Source organism: Somniosus microcephalus, chromosome 2, assembly GCF_052327205.1.
Source record: "Somniosus microcephalus isolate GS21.2 chromosome 2, FLI_Smic_1.0, whole genome shotgun sequence".
NCBI classification, from domain to species: domain Eukaryota; kingdom Metazoa; phylum Chordata; class Chondrichthyes; order Squaliformes; family Somniosidae; genus Somniosus; species Somniosus microcephalus.
This window is the reverse complement of record NC_140988.1, coordinates 171,284,768-171,302,193: the sequence shown is the minus strand read 5'-3', so window position 1 is coordinate 171,302,193 and position 17,426 is coordinate 171,284,768.

The following is a 17,426-nucleotide window of genomic DNA, read 5'->3' as shown; positions in this document are numbered from 1 at the left end:
CAGCACTCTGAGCTTCCACTGCAGCACTCAGCCGTTGGGTCACTTCTGCTTGTGCTGCAATGGAAGCTGAGACATCACCCATCAGACCCTGTATCATGGTTAGGTCCACAAGTGCTCTAATGGAGTTGCCCATCACTTCCATCCTGGAAATCATGGGCTCCAAGCTCTGTGCAAAGCTTGTGCAAGGTTGGAGCCGGACTCCTCCATGCTCCTTGACAGTGATAACAGACTCTCTGGCAGGCCTGCCAATGCACCAATCATTTCTGTGTGCATTCCCATCACCATTCTTCATTCCCCATCGAAGTTGTCTTCAGAGTCCTCTGCAGCAGAACTTGCATGACATTGCCCTCTGGGGAGCTGACACCTGCACTACCCTTTCTGTAATGTATATACCTTTAAGGGGGGAACTACTTTTTACAGCTCATGTATACTGTAGTACCGGCAGTGACCACACCTGTATATAGCACTGAGTAGAAATCTGTACAGTTCAGTTCCAGAGTGAGCCACGTTGAGTAAACACCTGTTGTACCGTTCTCCTGCAGTCTGTGTCTTACTACTGACGGACACAACATTGGCGACGAGCCAAATTCGATCCTACCTGCAACTCTGCATCACCTCCCAGGGATTCGTTCCTGGAGACCAGTAGATTGGATGTCAAGACCAGAGACACGGGCGTCGACCACGGGCAACTGCCCAGTCATCCAGCCGAGACTCGAGAATTGCGGGGGAGGCTGTTGAGAGCCAGGCTTGGCTTTCCAGTCGCGGTGGTCCAGCGAAACGGGCTGGCAACAGGTAGTGCGCAGACCCTTCCCGGACAGCGGCGGGCTAGAGCCCGACCGAGCGGCACAGCAAAGGGCTGAGCAGCGTCGACGGGAGAGAGAGAGGGCAGAACGCACAGGGCGCAGCTGGTGTTATGGGGCCGAGCAGCGTCGAGGAGAGGGAGAGAGACGTGCAGAAACCCGCGAGGCACCGCCATTGCCACGAGGACCGCTGAGAGCGGCGTTGGCAGCAGCGGGGGAGGAAGGAAAGCGCAGGAGACGCCATTTTAAACCACACCCAAAATGCCGAAGAGTGGCAGTATCACCGCATTTGACGATGAAATCGAAGATTGGACTACATATGTCGAACGAATAGAGGTATACTGCAAGGCAAATGAGGTGTCAGATGACAAGAAAGCGCCGATATTGTTAAATTTAATGGGTGCAAAGACGTATGGCTTATTACGAAATCTAGTAACCCCAGCGAAGCCAGTGGAAAAGAGTTTTGGAGACATAGTGACGACACTACAAGAACATTTAAACCCCACACCGCTGCTGATAGCAGAAAGATTCAAGTTTCACAAACGGAACCAGCATAAGGATGAAAGCAATGCTGAATATTTAACAGAACTGCGCAAACTATCGAAACACTGCCAGTTTGGAACGGGACTGGCAGATACTTTAAGGGACAAGTTTGTGTGTGGGCTTCAAAGTGAAGGAACCCAGAAACGGCTTTTATCTGAAAAGGACCTTACGCTGGACAAGGCTTTCAGCATTGCGGTATCATATGAAGCAGCAGCACGGGGCGCTGCAGAGATACAACAGAGACCGCAAGAATATGGCACAAACAACATGTCATACAGAACAGAGAAGTGCTATCGCTGCGGCAGAACAACACACGACCACAATGATTGCTGGTTCAAAGACAAAGGCCCCGATTTTCGGCTTGTGTGGGGAATGGTCGGATTTCCCCGAATGTGGGGTTTCTGACACACATAAAAAAGTGTCAGCCAGCCCCACGCAATTTTCCCTCAATTGGCCAATTAATTCCCAGCATGTGGGAAGCCTTGCTAATTGTCTAAATCGAGTCAGAAATCCCCACAGTATGATGTCATCATTCGTGGTGCTTTCAAGGTCCATAGCAAGCACTGCATCCTCTGAAGGCTTCCAAATGAACCAGACAGGATGGCAGAGGAGCCTGCAGCAGCTGTGGCCAGTGCCAGACCCCGAGCTGCATTCAAATTCGACGAGGCTTCACTGCAGGCATTATTGGATGGGGTTAGGGCCCACAAGGAGGTCCTCTTCCCTAGGTCAGGGAGGAAGAGGCCTCCCACTGTGACCAAGGCTGCATGGATGCAGGTGTCAGAAGATGCCAACTTGCTGGGAGTCACCGGAGGAACCTTGGCATTACATCTCTAACTCCATCCTTTACTCCCCCACAGTACCATCCAGAGCCCCCGTCCTCACTGTGGAGAAGGAAGAGGCTGTGCAGCCAGACTCCTCAGAGGAAGCTCCAACCTCTGAGGGTGCAGCGTCAGCAGAAGTAAGCGCACCCAGCACCAGCGCAGACACTCACACCTCGGGGGGACCTTCGGGACATAGAGTAGTGTTGTCACCTGGTGTTTCACAGCTGACAAGTGAGCCTCAGCAGATACTGGAGACAGGGACAGCAGTGGAGAGTCCTCGTCGGAGGGCGCAGGGCTCTGCCAGCTCAGCTGCGCTGCATCTCGACCCTCTGCCTCTGGGTCCATCCGCAAGAGAAGAGGTGATGGATCTCCATGCACAGATGCAGGAGTCTCTGGCAGGTTTTGTCTGCAGGGTCGCTGTGAGTGTGGAGCGAATGGAGGAGTCCATAGCGAGCATGAGCAGAGCCTTTGTGGAGTCATTGGTGCATGAACGCATCACCATGGAAAGGTTGGCAACCTCCATGGAGGAGGTAACTCGCCAGGGCACGGAAAACATGGTGAGTGCTCATAAGAGAATGACATCTCTTGAGGAGCGTAGGCCATCTGTTGAACAGAGAAACCAGATCTTCATGGAAGTCCTTCTGAGTAGAACTGCCAGTGCAGAAACGGGTCCCCATGGCCCCCTAAAGCACAGCAAGGTGCTCTCAAGCCACTTCCAAGCGCTGGCCCCTTCTGGCCTGTGCAGCTTCAGGTGAGTGAACAGCAGCCGGGTGCTCCTGGTGCTCATCCTGCTGTTCCTGGTTCTGCTGCTGCCACCTCTGCTGTTGGAGATCCTCTAATGCCAGGAAGGGAAGGTGCCAAAGGCCTCCCATGCTTCTAGCAGATGCCTCGGTTGAGCAGGTCCTGAGTTAGGGTGGTGAGAGGGGCTTCCCAGGAGCTCACACTGAAGAAGTGTGTGAGGCTCCAACTTTCTGCAGCTGCTCCTAAGGCTTCAAATAGTTCCCCCAAGCCTTGATCAACAAGGTCCTGCAGCCTGCAAATGCTGCCTCTTTAAATCTCTTCAGCCCTCAGCGACCTGCTGCTGCAAGCAAGCAAGCCAGCTGTTTTCACGCCAGCTCTCATCGGCAGGGTTCCCCGCAGGCGGGTTTCAGGTGGGGAAAGCCCCAAAGTCGCAACGGCACCGGAAAATCGTCCTTAACAAGGTGATCATTGGTGATTAGTGCTCCGACGAGCAGTCCTGCCAGCAGCGGGCGGGACTGAAGCGGGGCGCGTGGAAACGGCGGTCCGAAAGTCGGGCGGGGCGGGGAATCAGGCGGAGGGGGTCCCGACCCGCTTTTTCCGCGATTTTCGGACCACGGCCGCATGAAAAGCCACCCGACAGCTGCCCGAAAATCGGGGCCAAAGTGTGCAGACAGTGTGGAAAAGTAGAACACATAGCACAAGTCTGCAGGTCGGGAAAGAAAACCAGCAATAAGAAATCTCCAAAAGAAAAGTACAAGAAGGTACATAAGGTGACGGAGAATAGTTCAGACGAACAAAAGAGTGATACCAACTCCGAAAGCAGGGAGCTGAGTTGTCGGAAACTACATAATGTGATTGAAACGGAGGATCACCGAACCATTTGGGTCACTCAAGATAGCAGGAGTCCAGGTAAAAATGGAATTGGACACAGGATCAGCCCTAACAGTCATAAACCGACGGGACTACGAGCGGCTATTCTCACACGTACCCTTGAGACACAAAAATTATTTTGAAGACGTACACGGGGCAAAAAGTCTACCCCAAAGGAAAAATAAGGGTGACCGTTATATATAACGGTAAGGAAACACCAAAACTAGACCTGTATGTATTGCAAGATGGAGGACCACCATTATTGGGACATGAATGGATCCGGAAAATACAACTGGATTGGCATTCCATACAAGCACTGACTGTGGCTGCCAAAAAGGATGATGACGTCACACCTGGGCGACTGTCAAAGACCCTAACCGACGCGCAAGAAGTGTTCCAGCAAGGACTCGGAACACTAAAAGGCATGACAGCAACAATTAAAATCGAAGAAAACGCAAGCCCAAAATTTTTTAAGGCCAGACCGGTACCTTATGCGATCCGCCCAGCTGTCGAAGCAGAGCTGGAGAGTTTGGAACGTTCAGGAGTACTGTCCAAGGTAGACTGGAGCGAGTGGGCTACACCCATCGTCCCTGTGATGAAAAAGTCGTTGAGCAGCACGCCTGGGGAACCAAGGAAGGTTCGCATCTGTGGGGACTTTAAGGTAACAGTGAACCCAGTCCTTCACACCGTGCAATATCCACTCCCGCGGATTGAAGATATTTTCGCCTCGCTATCTGGAGGGCAACGCTTCACTAAGATTGATCTGGCCCAGGCGTATCTGCAAATGGAGGTAGAAGAAACATCAAAAAATTACCTCGCAATCAACACCCATAAAGGTCTCTACCAATACAACTGGCTGGTATTCTGGGTAGCATCAGCTCTGGCTATTTGGCAAAGGGCAATGGAACAAATCCTGCAAGGGATCCCAGGGACCCAGTGTTATTTGGATGACATCCTGGTCACGGGCGAAAATGACAGTGATCACCTCGCCAACCTGGAGCAGGTGCTCACTAGATTGAAGGAATATGGACTCCGAGCTAACCGGCAGTGACCACACCTGTATATAGCACTGAGTAGGAATCTGTACAGTTCAGTTCCAGAGTGAGCCACATTGAGTAAACACCTGTTGTACCGTTCTCCTGCAGTCTGTGTCTTACTACTGAAGGACACAACACTTTCCCTCTGGCTTGGCTGCAACCCACTCATGCCCGCCTCTATACTACCCTCTAATGTATGTGCAGTGCCAGTTTCTGAGCTGGTGCCTGCAAGTGTCAAATCGAGTGACGGTGTCTCTCCTCCATCATGCTCCTCTTGTTGTTCCTGCAGTGGTTGGGAAGCTTGGAGTTCTTGGGTATCTGAAAGGAGAAAGGCACAAGGGTAGGATTGTGATGAGGGGAGGGGGGCAAAGCAAGAAATGCATGCTTACACCATCAGCAGCTTGTAAGTGAGAAGAGATTGTGGGATGACGGAGACATGGTATGTGAGAAGGAGGATTCAGTATGAGCGTACCATCACCTTCAATGGTTTCAGCCTCACTGAGTGCCACGGCTTCAGTGATGGCCCCTCCAATAATGCCTAGCTCCAGCTGCGTCAGTATATGCAGTTGTGCCTGTACCCCACCGGTTAGCTGCTACTGTCTCCTGTTATGCGCCACCTTGGCCTGCAAGAGAAAGGGAAGTGTGTCAGTGAGTGTGGTGCAATGTGTTTGGGTGATGTGCCTGTTATGGTTGAATAGCTGGCAGTGTGTGCAAGGTGTGAGATGTGGGTGTGAGGCTTGCAGCAGTGGTAAGTGTGCGAGGGTGAGTTGAAGCTATGAATGTGAGGATTATAAGAATTAGGAGCAGGAGTAGGCCATACGGCCCCTCGAGCCTGCTCCGCCATTTAATAAGGTCATGGTAGATCATCAACCTCAACTTCACGTTCCTGCCCTATCCCTATATCCCTTAATTGCTCTGGAGACCAAAAATCTATCTATCTCAGCTTTGCATATACTCAATGACCTGAGTATCCACAGCACTTTGGGGCAGAGAATTCAAAGATACACAACCCTCTGAGTGAAGAAATTCCTCCTCATCTCAGTCTTAAAAGTCCGGCCCCTTATCCTGAGACTATGCCCCCTAGTTCTAGACTCTCTAGCCAGAGGAAACAATCTCTCAGCGTCTACCTTGTCAATCCCCCTCAGAATCTTATACGGTTCAATGAGATCACCTCTCATTCTTCTAAACTCCAGACAGTATCGGCCCAATCTACTCAATCTCTCCTCAAAGGACAACCCTCTCATCCCAGGAATCAATCTAGTGAGCCTTTGTTGCACCGCCTCTAAGGCAAGTTTATCCTTTCTTAAATAAGACGGCCAAAACTGTACACCGTACTCCAGGTGTGGTCTCACCAGAGCCCTGTACAATTGTAGCAAGACTTCCTTACTATTGTACTTCAATTCTCTAGCAATAAAGGCCAACATGCCATTTGCCTTCCTAATTGCTTGCTGTACCTGCATGCTAACTCATCGAGATTGATAGAGATTGTTGGTAGGTGAGTGATGAGGTAGTGGTGTGGTGCATTGAGCAGTGTGTGAGGCTAGTGGTGCAGTTGGTGGGATATGACATTTGAAGATGCATTCATTGACCTTGACCACTCTTGAGGTCATTAAGAAGTGCAGTCTGCATTTAAAACTCTAGGCTAGCTTTAAATAGAGCTAACCATCCACGAACTTGGGCCCCCTGCTGAGCACTCAGCCACTCAGCAGTGCTCTCGTCACTGGGCTGCATGCATCAATCATGTTAATTAGCAAGCAGCACGAATGTCATGTGCTATCTGCACTACTTTCAACGGGCGAGGCCTACTCCAATTTTTAGCCCTCCATATCCGACCTGAAAAAAAATCCAGTTATCTTTTTAAAATCAAATATATCACTTCGTATGAAGAGAGATTGGGTCAATGGGGCTTGTATTCGTTAGAGTTTAGAAGAATGAGAGGGGGATCTCATTGAAACTTATAAAATTTTAACAGGACTAGACAGACTAGATGCAGGAAGGCTGCTCCCGATGGCAGGGGAGTCCAGAACCAGGGGTCACAGTCTAAGGATAAGGGGTAAGCCATTTAGGACTGTGATGAGGAATTTCTTCACCCAGAGAGTGGTGAACCTGTGGAATTCTCTACCACAGAAGGCAGTTGAGGCCAATTCGTTAAATATATTCAAGAAGGGGTTAGATATATTTCTTAAGGCTAAATGGGATCAAGGGATATGGGGAGAAAGCAGGGACAGGGTACTGAATTTGGATGATCAGCCATGATCGCATTAAATGGCGGAACAGGCACGAGAGTCCGAATGGCCTACTCCTGCTCCTACCTCCTATATATTCTATTCTTTGTGGTTATTTCACTACCAGCTTACTGCCTCTTACCTTTCCAAATGACCAGTTCTTTGTCAGTACCAGAGCTCTGGAGTTTTTAAAAAATATCTTTTTAGAAATACCTTCTAATGATTAAAATGTAATGGCCCAGTAATTCCGGGCACAACGCGTGAGTAAGGACGGGGTACTCACGCGTGTGCCCGGAGGAATTGCCGGTTTTCAGCATGCACAGCGCATGCGCTGAAAACCGGCATTTCCTGTCCTCTGACCCAAGGGGTTAAGAGGCAGAACGCGCGCGACTGCACAGGCAGCGCGTGCGCAGTGAAATTCCTTTTTTTTTTCCAGAGTTGCGCGCGTGTAAAGGCCTCCGGTCTTTACGCGTGGAAAAACAAGACGTAAGTATTTAGTTTTTCAGGTAAGTGGGCTTTTAGTACAATGTAGAAAAAAAATTTCCACAGGTTTGTTATTTTTAAAGAATTTATAGGATGGTAAGTTTAGTTTTTGACCCTATTTTTTAAAAATTTATTTTTTTCAAAAAATTGATTAATTGTTTAAAACATTTTTAAAAACTTATTTATAGTTATTATAATCAGTGGGATGTTTTTAAAATTTTATTTAAAGTTAGTGTTTTGGCAGCCCATACTTTTCATGAGTTTGACAGCTCTTACTGTCAAACTCGTGAATGAGTTTCCCCTCCCCTGATTGGCTGCACAGTGCTCGCCTGATCCCAGCCGGCACATTGCACTAACTACGCCGCTGGATCAGGTAAGCACATCGCGCCGACAGCTGAACCGGGCCAGTGACAGGAAATGCAAGCAGGCCCGGGCTTCAGATGTCGGCGCGCAGGGTGAGTGCAGATCGGGGGCTTGCACGCGCGGCAAGCCCCCGATCCTAATTTCAGGGCCATTAGGTATTTTGCAAATGCAAAATGAATTTCAGGGACTATGTTCTATTTGTCAATGAACCAAGTACTTTGCAGTATTTTTCCAGTAATGGGGTGAGCGAATGTGACATATTGTTCAAATGTCATTAACATTGTGAAACAGTTGTTTATATCTTCAATACAGGAAGTATGTTGCTGTTGTTCAGACCTCTTAACGCTAATCAGTTGAAATGAACATCCCTCACAGAGGTGTATGTACCATCCTATGTTTCAAATTCATACTTTTGAAAACTCAAATCTTAACATTGAAATTGCAATTAGAGTTATTGCCGAATTATTTTAAAGACTATATGTTGGTTTTTAATTGGCATTTAACTACCTTTTTTCTGGCAATCTGCTATTTCAATATGGCATGTACATGTAGTGCTGATTGTGGCTATCGAACAATAAATGCAATTTTCTTTCAAATTACTGTTATGACAGTGTATGACTTGAAACTTATGTCTTGAGGAAACATTTATTCTTGTACGCCATTTGTCAGTATTTTTGATTTTGATTTTAGCTTCTGGATATTGGATTTAACTGTAACGGGTGAAGAAAATCTTACACTTGCATTCTTTTCTTTGGGAGATATCTCGCTATTGCTCTTGTATCTTGGATAGATTTGCATCTTTGCGCTTCCCCATATAAGGTGTTTTCCCAATAAAATCCCATGTTCCTGTTATTGAGTACTTTAATCATCCTGCTGTAAAATGCTGCTTCCTGTTCTGTGGCTCATATACACTCTTCAGGTAAGTTCATAATGGTGGCTTCAATTGCCTCAAAGCAATAACCAAAAGGCCCCCAAATGTGACACTGAGATTGTAAATTTTGAGAAAAAGTTTGTAATATTAACTATTGAATTTCTGTCTTTTAGCGATGCAATGCTGGTTAGATTTCTTTTATAATGTCCTCAGAAGCATCAATCCTATGCAATATGGATCCACTCATGGTTTATGTTGTGTATCAAGCCAGAGCGTAAAAATACTTCCTTATTTTGTTGAAGCAATCACACCCTGGAATCTTCTATGCGTTATGGAATGCCAAACAGAAGTCCACCGATTAAAAGATTAGATATGAGGACAAGTGTGAAAGACATAATATCCAGTTCAGATCACAAGAGGGTTGTTATGCCCGAGTTACTTTATCATATGATTGCATTTTTAAAATTCATTCTTGGGATGTGGGCATACTTAGTTGCCCTGTGAAGGTAGTGGTGGACTACATTCTTGAACCGCTAGAGTCTGTGTAGATTCTTCACAGTGGTTTGATACAATTGAGTAGCTTGCTCGGCTACTTCACAGGGCAGTTAAGAGTCAACTACATTGAAGTGGGACTGCTGTCACTTATAGGCCACACCAGATAAGAATGGCAGGTTTTCTTCTCTAAAGGACATTAGTGAACCTATTGGATTTTTACAACAGTCTGACAGCTTCATAGTCACTTTTACTGATACCAACTTTTTTTTCCAGTTCAAAAAAAACTGAATTCAAATTCTCAAACTGCCATGGTGGGATTTGAACTCGCATTCTCATTATTCCATGTCTCTGAATTACCAGCCCAGTAACATAACTACTACACTATCGTACCTATATTTATCCACAGTGAGATCATGTTGGAAAAGCAATTTGCTTCTAATTAGATAAGATACTGTTGAGTTCCCCAGAGAACATATTGTGAAGATTTACATTGTGCATCAACAATTTGAAGCTCAGTCTGAGAGGTTCTAACGTCATATTCAGGAACCATCCCTTTAGATTGAAAAATTGCGCATGTCACTCTGCTATTTAAGAATGGTGAGAGAGGGATACCAGGGAATTATGGACCAGTTAGCCTAACATCTGTTGGGAAATTACTAGAGTCTATAATTAAGGATAAGGTAACTGAACACCTTGGAACATTTTCAGTTGATCAGGGAGAGCCAGCATGGATTTGTGAAAGGTAGGTCATGCCTAACCAACCTGATTGAAGTTTTGGAAGAGGTGACTAAAGTAGTGGACAAGTGAATTTCTATGGTTGTTACTTATCTGGATTTCCAGAAGGCATTTGATAAAGTCCCGCAAAAGAGATTGTTAACTAAGGTTGAAGCCCATGGAATTGAAAGCAAATTATTGACCTGGTTAGGAAATTGGCTGAGCAGCAGGAGACAGAGAGTAGGGATAATGAAGGTACTCTAATTGGCAGGATGTGACTAGTGGATCTGTGTTGGGGCCTCAACTATTCACAATATTTATTAACGACTTAGATGATGGCATAGAAATTTGCCAATGACACAAAGATAGGCGGCATTGTAAGCAATGTAGATGAAACCATAAAATTACAAAGGGATATTGATAGATTAAGTGAATGGGCAAAACAGTGGCAAATGGATTTCAGTGTAGGCAAATGTGAGGTTATCCACTTTGGACCGAAAAAGGATAAAACGGTACTTTCTAAATGATGAAAAGCTAAAAACAGTGGAGGTCCAAAGAGACTTGGGAGTCCAGGTACATAGATCATTAAAATGTCACGAACAGGTACAGAAAATAATCAAAAAGGCTAATGGAATGCTGGCCTTTATACCTAGAGGACTAGAATACAAGGGGGCAGAAGTTATGCTGCAGCTGTACAAAACCCTGGTTAGACCACACCTGGAGTACTGTGAGCAGTTATGGACACCACACCTTAGAGGGAATGCAATGTAGGTTTACTAGAATGATACCCGGACTCCCAGGGTTAAATTATGAGAAGAGATTACACAAATTAGGGTTGTATTCTCTAGAATTTAGAAGGTCAATGGGTGATTTCATCAAAGTTTTCAAGATATTAAAGGTAACAGATAGGATAGATAGAGAGAAACTATTTCTGCTCATTGAGGATTCTAGGACCAGGGGGCATAGTCTAAAAAATTCTGAGGATCAAGATGAGACAGACTAAGCAGCACCCATGCTGATGTAGTAGATGGCAGGTAAAGTGGAGATTAGAAGGCCAATCTCTCAATGTTGTGATAGTGACGAGCAATGTGGTGAGAGTGGCTTTCGAGGTTGCAGAAATGACCGCAAACTGCTGACACCTAATACTGTGGACAAAATGGAGTCAGCAAGAGCCTTTCCATGATGGAAGCAATGAGGGAGCATTTAGGTGTTTTTTTCCCAGCTCTCAATGAATGAATTCGCACAATGGCCACTGAGCCTCCGCCTCCCCTTCACAGACGAGATTTCCGAACTGCGTGAATCCCATGGTCCTGCAGTTAAAGTCAAAAGCTGGTGTTAAAAACCCTCGTATGGGTCTCTCAACAAGCAGTTAATTAGTTTTATAAGGTCGCTCGCCTCTCCGGATCGGCTCCGTGGGGCGCCTCCAAACACGTCCGAGTTAAATGCGCGAGGTGGCAGGATGACGGCAGGTTTCCGACGCGCAAGCAATTTCGGGGATTTTTACTGCCGACCCGCCCCCAAACCTGCGCGTTCGGCAATGGGAAAATTCTGGACGCTCTCATTGAATGGCAGAACATGCTCGAGGGGCTAAATGGCCTACTCTTGTTCCTAAGTTCCTGTATAGAAGGAAATTGCTGCATAAATGTGTCAAAGCCCCTATGTTCTCTAGTTATTTTTGATAACTGTGTAATGCTTGTGAAGTCATGGGATAATATAAAATAATGAAGGCATCTCATCAGAAAAATAACCCTTTTGCCTGGGGCTGTAATCTAAATGCGCTGTTCTTTTTGTTTTTACTATTAAAACATGTTTTTCAGTCATTTTGTTCTTTATTACCTTATTTGGTTGTTTTCTGACTTGCTATTTGGTGCTCTGCAGAACATGTACACGAGAGGAAGACAGGCTTATAGAGAATAAGTTTAACTTTAGCATTTTCTTTCGATAAAGATTGGCTATTGGGGTGGTGATGCGCCATCAATTACTCAAAAGACTGAGGTTGAGCGAGTAACAATCAGGCTTTTATTAACTAAAGAATGAAGGTCTTGTCTCGAGTGGTCGACCCGTCCAGAATACTAAGGGACTGGGAGGTAGTCACTTATATACCTGGAATAGTGGGAGGAATCAGCCGAGCCGAGCCTGTACCTAGTGGAATACACATACAGACACAGACAGGTATGACAGTGGTTTACCACAGGTGGTTAATAGCATCTTTAAAAGCTTTCGAGGCTCAATACATTTAGTAAATATATAAACACATTTGGGGGTGGTAGAATTTCAGGAAAATTACATTTTATTTATGTTTTTGATGAGGTTATCTACATGTCTAACAATGGATTTCCCAACTAAAATTTGTTGAAAGTTTTGTGCTTTGTGTCCTGCTGCTGTTACTTGTCCCTTTGCTTTCAACATCCTCCAAAGTCTTAAGTACTTAAAATCTCATAAGTGGCTCCTTTATTAAGATGATGATGCATTCTTCCCCCATTCTCTTATTCATTTAGTGACTCATCTCATTCTAAGATTCCTCACTTTTCCTATTATTGTAGCTCTCTAGCATAAGATAGTAATTTGGGGAAGAAAAGCTCAATGACTCCAACAAGGTGGTGTTATGCTGCAAGTTAGCATTTGAAATAAATGAACAAAACAAAAAACTGAACAGTAACGAACCTTTGAGGAGCCACATTAAGCAATCCTGAAATACTGAGTCACTATCTGGTAAGAAACTAATAGATGGCTGTCGTTTAGTGGAATTTGGAGAGGACGTAATTGACAACCAGGTATAATCCGTTGAGCTTGCAGAAGTCCAAAGGTTAGAGCCAAAGTTTATTGATGATGAAGCGTTTTGACAGACTGGCCTTAATGAGTTCTAAAGCAAACATTTCAAAATTAATAACAATTATCAATCCGTTTGTTTGGCTGGTGTTGGTTTGTTTCGAAGTAGCTTTTGCTGAGGATAGTGTTGACATTTTAATGAAATGATGGAATTGGGGAGATCATCTGGAGAAAACAGCCTTGAATAGTGTAAAGGGTATTTCAAGATCAGCAGTGCATAAAAAAAGTACCTATAAAGTAATCCAACAATAGACCACTTCTCAAATTATAAGAAATGAAGTAAGAAGCAGAAATCTTCTGACAAGCCAGGAGAGGATAGAGACGCTGGCCTAGAAATTCGGTGGGGTTAGCGCCCAATTAGAGGCGTTAGAGGGTCTTGCGCCGGAATTATAGCTGGTAACGAAATTGCGTTGGGCCCTACCATCGGCGTTAGCCGGTAGCGCTGCGCCGGCACCGATGACGTCATCGGTGTGCGCAGCGTCCCGGTTGCCGTGGTAACCCGGCCCCAAGCCCAAATTCAGTTGCGGCCGCCTCGCCCGTGGCAGCCGCAACCAACGATTGTTGAAAGGGATGTTACACACCTTTGCGCCGGCGCATAAAGGTGGAGCGGCGGCCGGCCGCTTTCCCGGCGGCCGCCTGCCCGCACCTCCCTCCCCGGACTCCTCCACCACCCCCCCGTGGCACTGATGTGTGTGGCCCGCGAGCCCGGCTCTTCCCCGAGGTGCCGGGCTCATTTGTCGGGCGAATCGACCGGCCAGCGGTCGGCTGCAGGCAGCTCCCCCTTAACAGAAGGAGGAGGCCTGCAGTACCCCAGCCTGCCGCACCGCCTCGGGTGCCGCAGCGGGGGATTAGCGCCTGAAAACTACACTGAACGCCCATAGTGAGGCGCAAAAACCCTCCATTAGCGCCCGCCGCCGTCTGGGCCCGGGGCAACCGAATTTTCGTCGGGCGCAGCGGCATTAACGCCGGCGCAAAATTTCAGGCGCTAAAGCCCTGGCGGACCCACAACCGAATTTCTAGGCCCAGATGTTTAACCAGCAATGTGGAAGAAGACTTAAGGTTTTGACACTAAACTGACACTAAGAAGATGAGCTTTTATTTGAACAGGAGGTATACAATTAATTATTGCCTATGTAAATAAAAGTACTACGGTGCATACTGTGGATTTTTTTTAAAAAACACATTGGACCAGATTTTGCACTCAGCGGCGAACGAATGGTGCCAGCTGTCCATTACACGTGCCCACAGACTTTGGGCCCACAGATTTTGCACTGGAACTTACTGTCGTTAGAGAGCCATTTTGGCGCAGCGCCATCTGCAGGGGATCTGGTACCTGTGTGAACAGGACAAGCAACTGTTTATCTCCTTAATCAGATTGAAGAATCGTTACTGAGCAGTGCAGAGTCTGAACCAGGAAATGTCAGTTAGAATATTTAATTCAATGTCAAATAAGGTATAGAAAGCAAAATAAAGAAATGGAAAGAAAGGTCCAATTAAGAGAGAGAGATAAGAGACAAAGAAAAAAACATTTGTTTTAAATCTCCAACAATAATTAAAAGCTGAAGGAATAAGACTCCACACTTGTAAAAGTTAATTTTCAGTACCAGGGAGATTGTTTGGTAGTAATTAGGACTTATCACCCCATTAAAAATTTACTTGTACTGGAATGGACAAGCCCTAACTTTTTCTGGCGATCTTAGTGGATATCTATCACGTAAGTACAGCAACTTCACACCGTTCCATATATTTTAATGCCAAGCTTCTGGAGGAGCAGGGCATCTCGGATAGCAACTTCTGTATTCAACTGCACATGTGCGGTCACTGGAAGTTACTTTAATAACTGTGAGCACTGTTAGCCTCACTGTTATTTCCACTGCAAAATTGGGCCCATTGTGTTAACATGCACCAAAGTAATGCTGGGATGTGCAATCTTGAACTAAACTATTATGGTCTTGTAATAGGTACATTGGGAATATTATCTCACTTGTAGCAGTTAGATAAAAGTAAATTGTCAATATATCACTGAGTTATCAAGAACAACATAAGCACTAACAGGCAAATTATGAATGGTATCTCCAAGCAGTGACTTGCTGTATTCGTAGATGTTGAGCAGAGTTTCATCTTTTAATTTTAATCTGACTTGCACTCGCATTGGAGGTTTCAAAGCAAGCTAAATCTATTATCCCATGTAAATCCCTAGACAAATGTAAATTCTGAAGCCTCTATTCCAACATTAAAGGTACAGTGGCAGTGTGGCTAAGGGACAGAAAGCAGAGAGTAGTGGTGAATGGTTGTTTTTCAGAGTGAAGGTAAGTATACAGTGGTGTTCCCCAGGGGTCGGTATTGGGATCACTTCTCTTTTTGATATAAATTAATGACCTGGACTTGGGTATACACGGCAGGAACCGAGAGATGGGGGGGGGGGGGGGGGTGGTGGTGTATGTACACAAATCTTTGAAGGTGGCAGGACAAGTTGAGAAGGCAATTAAAAAAACATGGGATCCTTGGCTTTATTAATAGAAGAATAGAGTACAAGAGCAAGGAAGTTATGCTAAACCTTTATAAAGCACTGGTTAGGCCTCAGCTGGCATATTGTGTTCAATTTTGGGCACCACACTTTAGGAAGGATGACAAGGCCTTGGAGAGGGTGCAGAAGAGATTTACTAGAATGGTACCAGGGATCAGGGACTTCAGTTACGTGGAGAGACTGGGGAATCTGGGGTTGTCCTCTTTAGAGTAGAGAAGGTTAAAAAATAGATGTGTTCAAAATCATGAAGGGTTTTGATAGAGTAGATAATTTCCTTTTTAACTTCAGTCAGCTGACTGTTTCCAGTGGCAGAAGGGTTGGTAACCAGTGGACACAGATTTAAAGTGATGGGCAAAAGAACTAGACGTGAAGACAATGGCCCAGAAATTGGTGTCGGGGGCTTCCCGCAGGTGCAAGCCCCCGACCTACACTTACATAGCACGCCGACAGTTGAAGCCTGGCCCTGTGTGGATTTCCTGTCAGTGGCCCGGTTCAGCTCCCGGCGCGCTGTGCTTGCGTGATCCAGCGGCGTAGTTAGTTCGATGAGCCGGCTGGCATCACGTGAGCACTGGGCAACCAATCGGAGGTTGCAAAAGTTCATTCATGAGTTTGATAGTAAGAACTGTCAAACTCATGAAAACTCCAGGTGCCCAAAACAGTACTTAAACTTCAAATAAAAGTTTTTAAAAATCCCACTAATTAAATGAACCATTAATAACTGTAAAAAAACTAATTTAAACAATTATTCAAATTTTTGAAAAAAATAATTTTTTAACAAATCGGGTCTAAAAATACACTTACCTTACTGTAAAGTCTTTAAAAATAATAAACCTGTGGAAAAAAAATTCTAACTTTAATTGATAGACCACTTACCTTTTAAAACTAAGTACTTACGTCTGCTTTTTTCTCACGTAAAAACTGGAGGCCTTATCGCACGGGCAACCCTGTTTTTAAAAAAAAAAAAAAAGGAATTTCAACGTGCACGCGCAGACTCCTGTGCGCACGTGTTCCACCTCTGAACCCCTTGGTTCAGAGGAAAGGAAATGCCGGTTTTCCACGCATGCGCTGTGCATGCTGAAAACCGGCACTTCCATCGGGCCCACGCGTGAGTACATGGTGCTTACTCACGCGTTGGGACCCAAATTACTGGGCCATTTATTTTTATCCAGTGAGTTGTTGTGATCTGGAATGCATTGCCTGAAAGGGTGATGGAAGCAGATTCAATATTAACTTTCAAAAGGCAATTGGATAAATATTTGAAAGGAAAAACATTATAAGGCTATGTAGAGAGACCGGGGGACTGGGACTAATTAGATTGCTCTTTCAAAGAGCCGGCCTAGGCATGATTGGCCGAATGGCCGCCTCCTGTGCTGTATCATTCTATGATTTAGTTGAATTGTCAATTCATTTTTCTTCATAATTTTTGTAACTTCTGTTCACTCTCTATAACAATGATTTGGATATAGACCTAGAGGGACTAGTTTTGAAATTTGCAGATGATACCAAGATAGGAGGTATAGTTAATTCTTTACAAGACCAAAGGAAGCAACAAAAGGATATTGCTAAAATGGCACAAAGTGCTGTAAAGTGACAGATGGCATTCAATGTCAGTAAGTGTAATGTGATGCATGTTGGTAAAAAAAATAACAGCAGTAATTATACTCTGAAATGAAGTAGGCTTGGTGCTATGGAAGAGCAGAAGATTTGGAGGTACAGATTCACAGGGCATTAAAGGCAGCATCTCCGGTTGATAAGGTCATAAAAAAAGCTAGTGGAATTCTAGGTGTTATCACAAGAGGTAGAGAATGTAAAAGCCAAGAGGTAATGATACAAAACCTTAAGCCCTCAGTTTGACTATTGTTTGCAGTATTACACTCACATGATAGAAAAGATATTGAGGCTTTAGAGAGAGTTCACCAGGATGCTGCCTGGAATGAGAAAATAAAAAGACTTGAATAACTGGTGGGTTTTGCATTGGAACTGCAGGTTACAAGATGATATGATGGAAGTGTTTAAAATTATGAAAGGATGGGATAGGGGAGATAGAAGCAGAATTTTTTCAATAGTTGAGGGATCAAGAATAATGGGCCATAGATACAAGATTATG